Raw genomic sequence first — 12,179 nt, 5'->3', positions numbered from 1 at the left:
GGGGTGTGCAAGAGGCAGCTGATTGATAATTCTCCTCTCATCGATGTTTCTAACTCTCTATCCCTCTCTCTTCCTCTCTGTAAAAAATCAATAAAATATATAAAATAAAATAAAATAAAAAATTGCCGTATAACTCAAAATGCCAGCATTCTGAAGTAGTTTGTTTTAGATATGAAGAAGTCAGATTTCCTCAGAATGTAATATTTTAAAAGTTGTATCAAAAGAGAATTTTCCTGTTTTAAGACAATAAAGTTTATATTAAACACATTTAATTTGCAATAAAAACTATTCATTTGTAGGAAAATTCAAAAAATCATACTATAAAACAGTGCTTGAGTTATTTCCCCAAAGACTTTTCTCCAAAAGATAAGCAAGCTAAAATTTAAACCTTCTTTATGATTGTGCTAAGTACATCTATTACACTACTTTTTTTTTTTTTTTTTTTTTTTTTGCCATAAAATCTCTTATATTAGAAGCAGTAAAAAATTAAACCTGTGTTCTGCATGCCAAATCTTTCCATCATTTTCCAACTGTGCTGGCATTTTAAGGCAGGAACTCTCCTTGGAATTAGTGTAATGAGCTATAATTGATGGTAGCAATGATGATGAGGAAGCAGGAACAGGGTATTTCTCATGTAAGCTCATTCCAGGCGTTTTGTGAAATCATTTCTGCATCAGAGCTCTTTAAGTTTTTACAGCGAATGAACAAAATAATAATAAAAAAACCCCCTCCATTTTGAAATTTTTTCTTTCTGACCCATTAATCTGAAGTTCGTTTCTTGTTTAAGAGGTTTAAAACTGGATTATTTTCCATAGCTAAAGTTTCCTCAATTCTATCAGCTTATCCTCCAAAATGCTTAATAATCTTGAGAAGAAAAGTTAGGAATTAAGTGTAAGATCAATATATTTCCTGTGTTTTTTATGGGACTGCTAGAATTTTGCTGTGAATTTTAAAAGTAGTGTGCAGCATGTTATATATCATTAATGAGTAGGAGGGGTATATAGCATTAAGTTAAATAATGTACTGACTGAATAAATTGTGCTCACATATTAAGAAAAATAAATATAGAGGCATTTTATAAAAATATTAAAAATTCAGTTAGGAATCACTGACTTGTCCAAACATAAAAATCCTAGAGTTGAAAGAGACCAGTAGGGATCCCCAAGTTCAAATATTCCAACTTACTACAAAAATCTTTTCCAAAAGCAGTGTGATCACTGGAGTGAAACTTGATGAGGAACTTTAAGGAATGAAGCTATCTAAGGGCTAGTATTTTCTCTTGGTTAAACATCTTTACAGCTCCCTTGTTTAAATGTTAGTATCTTTAGTTTATAGAATAGAAAATCATAGCTGAGGAAGGCAAAGTAAATTGCTTATGAGTTCAAAGATAGAAAGTAGCTGACCTCTGACCCCCCTTCCCCCTTTCCTGCATTTAACCTCGTTAATGGGGGAAAAAAGATATATGTACTACTATTTGTAATACCTTAAATAATAAAATTAAACAAATAAAAATTAAACAAACATCAGTTCTTCTAAATTTAAGGCCAAAGTTCTATTTGCTTGATCACATGTCTATAATTTTCCTTTTTTTTTGAACCCAAACATTTAAAAAATAATTTTTCAAACATTCAGAAAATTTGAATTTGTACATACCCTCTATCTAGATTCTTAGGTTTTATACTTACATTATTACACATCCATCTATCCCTCCATCAATTCACTTTTAATTGATGCATTTCTAAGTAAGTCACAGACATTAGTACACTTTCCCTCACATACTTCAGCATTCATGTTGTTAATGAAAGTATAATTTATTTATATTTTATGATAATATTTATATATAATGAAATGCTAAAATCTCAATTATACAATGGATGAGTATCCACAAATGCAAATATCTGTGCTACTCAAACCCCTAGCAAGTTACAGAACATTACTCAAGAAGATTCCCTTATGTCTCTTCCCAGTATGTCCGCTTTCTCCATCAAAAGTATCTTCATTTTCTTCTACCATAAATTAGTTTTGCTTATTCTAGAACTTTATATAGAGTCACACAGTATATAGCTTTTGGGTAGTGCTTCTTTCAGCATTCTGTTTTGAAATTCGTCAGTGTTATGCATATGTTATTACTTTATTCCTTGTCTTGTTGAATAGTATTCCATTAATGAATATACCACATCTGGTTTATCTATTTTCCAATTAATTGATGCCTTGGAAGTTTATAGTTTTTTTATGTATCAGAAATGGACTGCTGACTTCCAGTTTCCAGCTTGACAGGTAAAGAGTTTGGGAATCACTGCCCTGTTTTAACAAGTAAAATGCTGAACATATTAAAAAATCAGCAACTTTGCCCTAACCGGTTTGGCTCAGTGGATAGACAGTTGGCCTGCAGAGGGTCCCAGGTTTAATTCTGGTCAAGGGCATGTATACCTTGGTTGTGGGCACATCCCCAATAGGGAGTGTGCAGGAGGCAGCTAAACAATGTTTCTAACTCCCTATCCCTCTTTCTTCCTCTCTGTAAAAAAATTAATAAAATATATTTTTAAAAAACTTCTATTGGGTCCTTACAAGAGGGGAGGAGACAGGACAAGCCTGTGCCCCCCAAGTTGGAGAGACAGATGAATTCAAGAAGTCATGACTTAACACAAAGCAGAGATTCACAAACAGAAACCACCCAGGAACCAGTAGGAAAACCTGAAGAATTGAGTAAATGACCAGTAACTGGAGCTCAATGTCTGAGGGTGAAAAACTCCAGGTGGACCCCGCAATCTGGTGTGATTTCCTTCCCGGAGCATCATGGGGTTTCCACACTCCACAGTGGAGAATATCTCCTTGTGCTTCTGGCGGAGGGAAGGGGAAAGGAACCTTACTCCAGAGCTCTCTGCTCTCCTTAACAAGGCCTTCCCTGAGGAGAAACTAATTAACCTGAGCCTAACCTACTGGGCTTTTATCAGAGCCTACAGACGGGGAAGGGAAATGCCCACCCACAGCCCTTCGAGCTGTGCTGTCTCACCTAAGGGGAGTGCAGTGGGGATACTAAACCACCTGTGAAGACCACAACCCAATGGCACAGACTCATTAAAAGACTGAGATCTAATCATAGGCTGTTTCCCCTGCCCCCACATCTTATCACCAGATTACTAAAGGCTTTTCCTTTTTATCTGGTACAGCCTGTCCAGCTATTAAGAAAAAAAAAAAAGTGCACTAAATTGCAAAAAAATATACACATTTGAAGTGAGAGAGCAAACATCAGAACAACATGGCAGGGATGTCAGAATTATAAGACCAGAAATGTAAAATAACTATGACTAATATACTAAGGCTCTAATGGATAAAGCAGAAATTGTGCAAGAACAAATGGGCGATGTAAGCAGAGAGAAATCCTATGAAAGAACCAAAAATAAATGCTAGACTTTAAAAAAAAAAATAAAGGTAATTCCTTATAGTTGACAGAAAAATGGATATCTAATAAATAACATAGATAATAAACCTTTTTAAAATTAAGCTTCTTGAGAAATTGTTTAATATTGAGAAGATAAACAGTTATATAAAGTTATTATCAGCATCCTTTTTCTGTCTTTGAGATCACATTCATTATTTTGCTATAGTTTGTAATGTCAACATCCAGCACTTATTTTCAATGTAATATTCTAAACGTTCATTCCCTTAGGCTACAATCATCATTCTCGACAGGGAAAGTATTATAGCTATGTCAAGACCCACATTTGGAAAAAAATTCATCTAAAAAGTAGCCACCAGTTTTCTCAGAATTCTGTGGCTTATCATATCTGGACAATATTACTTTCAATTCTTCATTAAGATGATACACAATGGTCCCAATCATGGTCAGCTGCTTTCATATATATATATATATATATATATATATATATATATATATATAACTGTAGTAAAACTTATTTTTTTGGGGTGTAGCTGGAAAGATTCATTTTTTTAGAATAAAATTAAATGTAAATTATGGAATCATTAAAAAGTTCATTTTTCATTATAAGCACATGCAGTAATTATTTTTAAAGAATATTTTTGACTTCAGAGAGGAAGGGAGAGGGAGAGAGAGATAAAAACATCAATAATGAGAGAGCATGTGCCCTTGACCGGAATTGAACCCGGAAACTTTCAGTCCACAGGCCGATGCTCTATCCACTGAGCCAAACCAGTAAGGGCCAGTTAATTTTTAATGGTAATATGATTCTAGTAAGACATCTCAGTGGAGCCTGACTGGTGTGATTCAGTGGTTGAACATCGACCTATGAACCAGGAGGTCATGGTTAGAGCACAAGTCTGGAGGTCATGGTTAGAGCACAGGCCTGGATTGAGGGCTTGACCCCCAGTGTGGGGTGTGCAAGGAGGCAGCCAATCAATGATTCTCTCTCATCATTGATGTTTCTATCTCTCTCTCCTCTCCCTTCCTCTCTGAAACGAATTAAAAATACATTTTTTAACGTCTCAGTGAATTACTTTACTAAACAGATTGACCAACTACGTTTGTAAATAGTTGTGTCTACTTTGGTTTAAGCAGTAGACCCTTTAAAAGTAAAAAAAATGTATTTTTATTAAAAGTCATGAACTAGATTTAAAATTTTAGCGCTAAAAATAACCTTGGCAATCACTTATCAATTGGGAAAGTCAATTTGTTAAGCAAATCCATTCTTTATAGAGAGTGAAACTATATATTTCAGTCCAGCTCAGTTTGAAATGTCAAACATCCAAGATTATGCTACATTATGCAAGATTCAAATATAGCAAATGTCTGGTTTTGCCAAGATACCCACATTTTAATTCCTGACATATAAAATTCGCTATATCAATGAAGAAAAATATAATTTATAGAAACATAATTTCAGAGTACCAAAATATTATTTTTAACTAAAAAATGTATGGTCCCTCCTGTGACTTAAATTTTTTTTTTTTAATTGATCTTAGAGAAGAAGGGAGGAAGAAAGAAAAACACCTGCAACTGGGGATTGAATCTGCAACATAGGTGTGTGCTCTGACCTGGAATCAAACCCAGGACCTTCTGGTGCACCAGATGATGCTCCAAACAACTGAGCCACACTGGCCAGGGCTCTCCTATGACTTTTAAGTATTCTTATTTACAGTGAAAAAGGCATTTTTACATAATTTTAAAAATATTTGCATTTTTTTTACATTAGTAAAAAGTCTTAGAAGTCTTGAAAACTTTTGAATTTTTAATATTTTTGATAATATTTTCATCATGAGGTACTCAATATATGTACAACTTTAAATTTACTTTATAAATTTACAGATTTATTCTGAGGAACAATATTTCTTCATTTATACATGCACATATCCACCATCTACTGGTGCTTCAATAGAAATTTCTGCAGTGATGAAAATGTTCTACATCTGTGTTCTCCATTGTGGTAGCCACAAGCCATGAAGGCTTAATATGTGGCTAGTGTAAATAAGAAACTAATTTTTAAATTATGTTTAATTTTAATTAATTTAGAGTCACATATTGTTATTGAATTAAACAGCATCAATTCCAATCTTTTATGTTTTTAGTGGAAATTCTACTTTATGCCATGAAGTTCAGCTGACAATAGATCTATGATCTAATTCCTGACTCACCCAAGGACATATTTTTAGTAATTTTTAGAGAGAAAAGAAGGGAGAGAGAAAACATCAATGTGAAAGAGAAACATCAGTTGGTTGCTTTCCATATGCTCCCAGACCAGGTATCAAACCCAAAACCTAGGTATGTGTCCTGAAGGTCATGTTTTAAGATCAATGGGCTATCAACTTGATGGTCAATACAAAACAGGTTACTATAGCAATTTACTAACTATTGTTAGGTGTTCATCTATGCTAGATACCTAAACGTTCTAATAAACACTTGACAAACATCATTGTTTATTGATAAAGGCTGACCAATATTCTATTTATTCATATAAGTTTTGCCTCTTTCTCTTGTATAAGAAAAAATAAAAATAAAAGCATTAAAAGATGCGAGAGATCAGAGATGTGCATTTGAGTTTACATAATGAAGAAATGTAAAACAAAAATTTAAGTTTAGAAAAGAAAAAGTGGCAAATCTATGCTCTGAGGAGAAAAAAGATTCTGTCTGGGGCTAGGGTTTAAAAGTGCTCTGGATTATCTAGTCACTAGATTCTAGTGACTGAAAAAAAAAATACAAGAAATAATTAAATAGCAAGTACTTACTGAGCTCTTTGGGTGTGCACCGCATTAACTAGATAACTTGGGAGATACAAAAGGAATTTAAGATACCATTTATTTTCTAACATGTTTGCAATTTAGTGGAAAGAAATAATATACATAAAATGATTAATTTTTGGAATGTGCACATGAGAAATAACAATAAATCCAAGTGAAAAAGGCTGAGTAAGAGAAGTGAGTAAAAGATTCACAGCTGTAAATTGGCCAGTGGAAGGCCAAAGACTTAAGGTAAAAAAAGAATGATTTGTGAGAACACTTCCTTTAAAAAGTTAAGCATTTATATATTATATTTATATATTATATTTATATTTATAATATATAATCTGAATATTATATTATCATTATTATATGATTATGAACATTTGTTTTTCAGTTCGAATAACTTCTGGTAATTTAAGCAAAATTTCAATTGTCAGTATAAATTGTTTAGTTGGTACACAGAGCAGTGGATTCTTTCTTGGGGTTTATTCCCATGTGGAGAAAAAACTATGTGGCTGGTGGATGATTGTGAATAGAGTCAAAGTTCAAAGTTGATTTTCTATCAGCTTTTAGTGTATTACTCTATTAAAAAATTAGATACAGTAGTATTCACTGTTTTTGGCACAGAGTTCTGTTAGTTTTAACACATGCATAGATTTTTCACATCTCACCTTGATATAGAACAATTGCAACAAGGCAGATAATTCTGTTGTTGACTCTATATATATATATATATATATATATATATATATATATATATATATATATATATATATATGATTTCAGAGAGGAAGGGAGAGGGAGAGAGAGATAGAGACATCAATGATGAAATGATGAGAGAGAATCATTGATTGGCTTTCCCTGAAGCCCCCTATTGCAGGCATGTGCCCTGACCAGAATCAAACCTGGGACCCTTCAGTCCGAAGACTGATGCTCTATCCATTGAGCCAAACCAGCTAGGGCCATTGTTGTCTCTTTTAATCAGATCATGCCCCCTACACACAACCCCTGGTAATCACTGATTTTTCCCACTGTTCTAATTTTTTTTCAGAATGTCGTTGTCATACTAATGGAATTATATGGTATATAACCTACTGAGACTTACTTCTTTCACTCCACAAAATGCTCTGGAGGATCAAGTTGTTGTGTATAGCAGTAGTTCAATATTTTTAGTGATGAATAGAATTGCTTTGAATGAATGTATTACAGTTTATTAATTCACTCATTGAAGTATATCTAGTTAGTTTTCCAATTTGGGTTAATTTTTATTTTTAATTTTAATTTTTTAAAAATTTAATAAATCATTGTTCAGATTATTGCAATTGTTCCTCTTTTTTCCCCCATAGCTCCCCTCCACCCAGTTTACACCCCACCCTCTTTCCTTGTCCCCCTCACTATTCTCATCCATAGGTGTACAATTTTTGTCCAGACTCTTCCTGAACCCTCTACACCCCTTTTCCCCTAAGAATTGTCAGTCCACTCCCTTTCTATGCCCCTGATTCTATTACGATACATTCATCAGTTTATTCTGTTCATCAGATTTTTTATTCACTTGATTTTTAGATTCAATTGTTGATAAACATGTATTTGTTGTTCATAATTTTTACCCTTTTCTTTGTCCTCTTCTTAAAGAATACATTTCAGCATTTCATATAATACTGGTTTGGTGGTGATGAAGCTCTTTATCTGACCTTCAATTCTGAATGATAGCTTTGCTGGTAGAGTAATATTGGTTGTAGGTTCTTGCTATTCATCACTTTGAATATTTCTTGCCATCCCCATCTGGCCTACATAGTTTCTATTGAGAAATCAGCTGATAGTGGTATGGGTGCTCCCTTGTAGGTAATTAACTGTTTTTCTCTTGCTGCTTTTAATATTCTCTCTTTGTCTTTTGCTCTTGGTATTTTAATTATGATGTGTCTTGGTGTGGTCCTCTTTGGATTCCTTTTGTTTGGGGTTCTGTGTGCTTCCTGGACTTGTAAGTTTATTTCTTTCACCAGGTGGGGAAGTTTTCGGTCATTATTTCTTCAACAGGTTTTCAGCATCTTGCTCTTTTCTTCTGGCACCCCCATAATTCGAATGTTGGTACACTTGAAATTTCCACAGGGGCTCCTTACACTATCTTCATATTTTTGGATTATTTTATCTTTTTGTTTTTCCGATTGAGGTTTTTTTTTTTTTTTTTTTTTTTGCTTGTTTGTATTTCAAATCTTTGACTTGATTCTTGTGATCCTCTAGTCTGCTATTAGATCTCTGTATAATATTTTTATTTCAGTCAGTGTATGCTTAATTTCTAGTTGGTCCTTTTTCATATCCTTGAGGGGTCATTTCTTGAAAATTCTTGAAAAACCTTATAACCGTGGTTTTGAACTCTATATCCAGTCATTTTCTTTCCTCCATTTATTTCATTTGTGATGCTTCTTTGTCTCTGCATTTTGGCTATTTCCCTGAGTTGATAGAGTGGCTTTGTGTGCTAGGTGTCCTATAGGGCCCAGTGGCTCAGCCTTCTCAGTTATCTGAGGTAGACAGTCTTGGTGCACCCCTTTGTAGGCTGTGTGAAGACTTTTATTGTAGTTAAGCCTTGATGGTTGTTGGTATCACTGGGAGGAATTGACCTCCAGGCCAATTGGCTGTGAGGATCAGCTGTGTCTACGCTGGGAGAACTTCTGTGCTGGAGACACGTTTATGAGGGCAAAAGCCTCTGTTCTCAGCTTGGATGGAGTGGAGTCTCAGAGTGGAGCAGACAACATTGTTTTCCCATCAGCCCTGCCCTAACAGGCCCCTGTGTCTCAGTATCCCGTGGTAATCACTGCAAGCACCTCTGAGAGAAAGCCACCCTCAAGTTTCGCCTGCTGTCAGACAGTCCAGTTTCTCCCGGAATGAGTCTGGGTCCCCAGAGTCTCGCCCGAAACTTGAGTTCAGTGCAGTCAGGAGTTTTTGTATCCCTCTCATTTGAGAAAGCCAGCCATGCACTCAGTCGCCAGTCCTCTCTGCGCGTGCACATCTCAGTACCTCTGCCTCCTATAGCTCCTCTGAGTCTCAGTGTGCCTTTCTCTCTCCTTCTAGTTGTAGAATTTCCATTCAGCCAGCCTTCCTGTGATTCTGGATGATGTCCGTTTTGTCTTTTAGTTGTAGTTTTGAAATTGTTGTGTGAGGCAGCAGTTTAGGTGTTTACCTATGCTGGCATTGTGTTTTCTCCTTTCAATATGGGCTAATTTTAAATAATGCTGATATAAACACTCATGTACAAGTTTTAATTAAACATATTTGCTCTGAAAGAGCAGTTAAGAGAATGAAAGGATAACTCAGAGTAGAGGAGTTTATTTGAAAATTACTTTGTGCTTAGAATGTGGAAATTTTATTCTTGGACTATATTAGAGAATATTTTCCCTGAAACAAGGAAAATAATGTTAGTGACATTGAATTGTAATGTTAAAGCAGCCAGAATTACATTTTGTTCTGAAAGGAAGCAATGATAGAACATTATAATATAGCTATAAAGTAATACAAAACAATATGAAAAACAGAAAAATACCTAAATGCTGGAAGGCTAGATTTTGTAGATGTTTTCCTATGAAAACATGGAAAAGGGGTAAGATATTTAATGCAAACTTTTAACAGTGGGAGAAAGCAGTCATTGCATTTACAGAGCTGCTGCACGTATTTAAAATATGAGAGTGTCTGAGCAAGAGACCTGGCATTTGAAGGGCTTTAAATGTGGGAAGCCAGGTCACAGAAGTGATCAAACAAAATGTCATTTTTTACAAAATATGTGGGAAGGATGAACATATTATTTCATGGTTGCCTAAAGACTGAACATACTAGTGGAGACCAGAGAACAAAATGGAAATTTGAGCAGAAGTAAATCATATATCACTTGGAGCTTAAAAACGGTAGGTGATTTTAAAGGCTTTGAGAAGCAAACATAAAAGGACGTTTAGAGAGAACAATGAATGAGAAGGCTTTTATGAAGGAGGTGGAAAGTAAAAAACAATGAAGTGGGGAAAAATGCCTAAGTGGTAGTTTGTGGCTACGGGTATTTCTAGCGATGGCAGTCCCATTTCAGAGGGCTCTCCAAGGGACAATGGTACATACTTCAAGGACAGTTGCAGCTGCATAGAGAAATCAAGAAACTTTCATAGTTTTCAGAAGAAACTGTCTTGGAGAAGTTTAATGCTGGTTATCACATTCCCTTTTCAGGTGTTTTCTGAAATTAAACTGTGTTCAGGCCTTGCCTTTCTTTACTCATATACTCTTGTCAACCACAGTGAGAAGCAGAGCCTTCTAAAGTACTGTGTTGTACTGTGTTGTACAAATAACTCATGTAAAACTTACAACATGTAGTAAAACAAAATAATGGGTGGTAAACAATGAAATTTAATAAACATTTTATATGCTGTTATAGGACTAAGTGTTTTATAAACTCCACTTGTCATTAAGAATAGTAAAAACTGTCCCAGCTGAGGTTAGGGTAGAAGGAAGCAATGATCTGCAATCTTCTGTACTTAGATTACACATCAGTTAACTGTTTTCTTTGTAAGAAGCAAATTAACTTGTATCTACTTATCTATATTTATCAATACTTACCCATCTGTACATTTATATGTGAAAAATAGGAAAAAACACACAACAACCCTCAAATAAAGGGCTTTTAGAAAAAACGACTGGTGGGAAAAACATTAGCAGTTTGAAAGTGCACCCGGCAGACCTGTGTGTGAGTCCAAGTTTCACATTTTGGACAAATTACATAATCTTACGAGACTCGGTTTTCTCAGCTGTAAAACAAGGGGGGAAATACCCACTTCCTAACTTGTTCGTTGAGATGAAATAAAGTGACAGTGTGGAGGGCCTAGCAGGGTGTCTCACACAGAGAAGTTTCCTGAAAAACAGCAGACGAAGATCTCCTTCGCTGGCTAGTGGAGTAATACTCTTGCTAACCACCTGAAGCAATGTTTCATAACTTTAGAAAGTAAATGTTCTCACTTTATATTTCCACTTATTGAGCATCTCATAAATAATCTGAACCCACAGTTTAATTGGAGTCTTTGACAGATAAGCTCTTACAAACTACCCATCTTTCACACATTATGAAACTACCTCAGAGGGGGCGCTCACATCACTGAAGATCACTCATCTCAAGACAGAGAAGAGTTAGAACTCAGAGGGTGTCAGAGTCTCGTGAAACTACTATGAGCATTCATGCCTCCGAGTCTTTGGTCTCCTTGTTGAGTCCACCTAGAAAGCCTCTCCTTCCTTTCATCTCTTCGTATATTATTATATTATCTCATCTTCAGATCCCAGATCAAGGACACTTTCTCCCTGAAGCATATCATTGCCATATGAGGCAAACCTTGGAATTTCCACCATACAGTCAGTACAAGACAGTCCAGCATGTATACACACATACACTATTCATTTGTGCAGTTGGGTCCAAATGGAGTTTGCATAGACTTTAAAATTAAGTGTAGTTCCTCTCAAGGGAAACAGACACAGATCTTCAAATAGATAAAGCAATAGCAGTTCACTTAATTATCAGAGAGTCAGGTAGCTGGTTAAGGTTAAAGAAGTTGTTAATTAGGCAAGGTTCTTGAGAAAATGAGCAGTTTCAGATGCCAAGGGTGAAGGCAGCTAGAGCATCCCAGGCCCATCTGTCTCAACTTGGATTGTCTTGCCAACCTCCCTGGTCTCTAATTAGACTTTTTCATTTCACTAATAGGTTACTATCCTGAAATATATGCAGAATAAACTGCATTTTACCCGTTCTACTGCTGTTTCCCTGGTCCAAATCCCACCACCAATCACCTGGGGTATAGCACCCTCTCCACCAGACTCCCTGTTTCCACTCAAGCCTTGCCTTCAGTTTATTCTGAACAGAACTTCCAGAGAGATCTCTTTTGGATCGCCTCTGAGTTCCTGTCCCACTTCGAATAAAAGCCAAAGTCTTTATAATGTCTCTAAAGCCTGGAAATTTTAAAATAAAAGGA

Source organism: Pipistrellus hanaki, assembly GCF_964339955.1.
Source record: "Pipistrellus hanaki genome assembly, chromosome: 10".
Classification (NCBI taxonomy): Eukaryota; Metazoa; Chordata; class Mammalia; order Chiroptera; family Vespertilionidae; genus Pipistrellus; species Pipistrellus hanaki.
This window is presented reverse-complemented; position numbering follows the sequence as displayed.